Source organism: Pundamilia nyererei, unplaced genomic scaffold (assembly GCF_000239375.1).
Source record: "Pundamilia nyererei isolate P.nyererei 1_Seehausen unplaced genomic scaffold, PunNye1.0 scaffold00094, whole genome shotgun sequence".
Lineage (NCBI taxonomy): Eukaryota > Metazoa > Chordata > Actinopteri > Cichliformes > Cichlidae > Pundamilia > Pundamilia nyererei.
The window spans coordinates 2,425,884-2,427,766 of NW_005187495.1; the positions used below are offsets into that span (position 1 = coordinate 2,425,884).

At 40.4% G+C, this 1,883-nt stretch overlaps 1 protein-coding gene across 1 annotated transcript in view; it reads left to right on the plus strand.

The window, feature by feature from the left end:
• The window catches only part of trak2 (trafficking protein, kinesin binding 2), a 17,500-nt gene that overhangs the window by 886 nt on the left and 14,731 nt on the right, over window positions 1–1,883 (plus strand). The window lies entirely within an intron of this gene.

Genomic DNA, 1,883 nt, shown 5'->3' on the forward strand with positions numbered 1-1,883 from the left:
AGGTTATTTTCAAACTAAGTTCTGCTTAGTTAACGTGTTCATGGTGAATCATTAGATACTGAGTTTGTTTGGGGTCATAGTGAACTGGATTTATATGAGTTTATCGATGTTTTATGGTATTAAAAAAATCTGAACCTGATATATGCAAAAAAAAAGTTTACATATATATCCATAACCTTTGTTCGAGAATGCACTGACAAGGCTATTTGTGGGGTCGTTGTTAAAAATTTTCTGCATTATTTTACACTGCTTGACTGCTTGCTGTGATTGTGGTGAGGTTTTTATGATCTTGCTCTGCTCCGTGTGGTGCAGACAGTGCTGATAACATCGCATCGTAAACAACGGATGTGGAGCCACTCAGTGAGATTTTTTTTTTTATAAAACTCTCTAGATAATCCCAAGCATCTTTTAATGCATGTTGTTGTGGTTAAGATAATATTATCTTTTAACTGCGTATTGGATGACATACGTTTTGCCAGTATCAGCCAATGAGTGCAGTCAATCAAATGCGCTGCCTCCCCTGTGCACATGCCCTCCCTAGTTTGTCCGCTCTATCACGGGCTCAGTGCAGATGCTGTGATTAAAAAGCAAGGCCAATAACCGGTAAGGGAAAATGTCAAAAGAGATATCATTCTAAGCTAACTTCAACAAAGTCAGGTTGAGCATTGAGCTGAAGGTGTAGATCAGACATGAAGGGAGGTGACGCCTGCGAAAGGCTGATGTAAGCAGACAGTCCCTGTGGAAGAGCTCGGACAGACTCGTGCTATGTGTAGTGATGCGGTGATGACTCTGTTTAAGTGTTACTTTCAGGCCTGCTTCCTTACTGCTGTGGATTTTACATCTTTATACCGTCACCTCTCTTAAGTAGCAGTGGTCACAGTGAAGCCAGAGAGTGTTGTGTTTGTGTGTATGAGCCTAGCCAATGAACCACAAATTTCCATTTAATTTCTGAGTGCTTAGTCAGGAAGCTGTCTGCCTGTGACAGTCATGAAGTGACTCAGAGGCACTTGGACACCATCAGTCCTGGCATTTTAAATGGGAGAGAAAATAAGAAGCATTTGTTTGATAGAGATTCATATTAATGATTGACACATGCAATATTCTGTGCTTAAAATTGCTTCACGGCCTAATGTGATCATTTGAACCCTAGGATGAGTCAACTGGTCATTAATGGGTAGGTCCAGTATATCTACCAGGTGTTTAGTGGTAAGCAGCAAGTTTAGGCTTGCATGCATCTCATCTCCTTTAATCTCCTCTATTATGGAGATGATTGTTTAAGCGTCACTGTTATGTAAGGAGTGTATGAATGTTGCCCAAGGATTCTGTCCTTCCACAGGCATGCTCTCTGATAAACACCCACATAGAGTTTGTGTGCATCTGCATGCACAGGCTGCTGATGCAAAAGGTACTCAGCCTATTCCTAGCATGTCTCTTTCACAGACTGTATATGAAAGATAGAAGAAACCCCTGGATCTGAAAAGTTAGGCAATGTGCAATTTCTTTAAACCTAGATTCTTTCTAATTGCTTGTCATGTTGAAAACTACTAAGATAGCAATGCTGAAAACACGCTTCTTGACTTATCTTCTAACTGATGTACTTTTACACATGATGATCACTTGACTGGACAGAAGTGCTGCTCAGTTCGTGGAAAGAGTTGTATAACATCTCCTTTGTCCACTGTAGAGGGCTAGAGTCCACAGAAATAACCCTGATGACGTCATAGTCATATTGTTAACAGAGATCCTGTGTTCACATTTTAGAGCTTGAATTTGTGTTCACCTTTTATATAACGTCTATTAGGGCTGGGCCATATTATACCGTTCACGGTAATACCGGTATAATGTTAGGCAACGATAGGAAAATGAAATATCGCGATAGAATG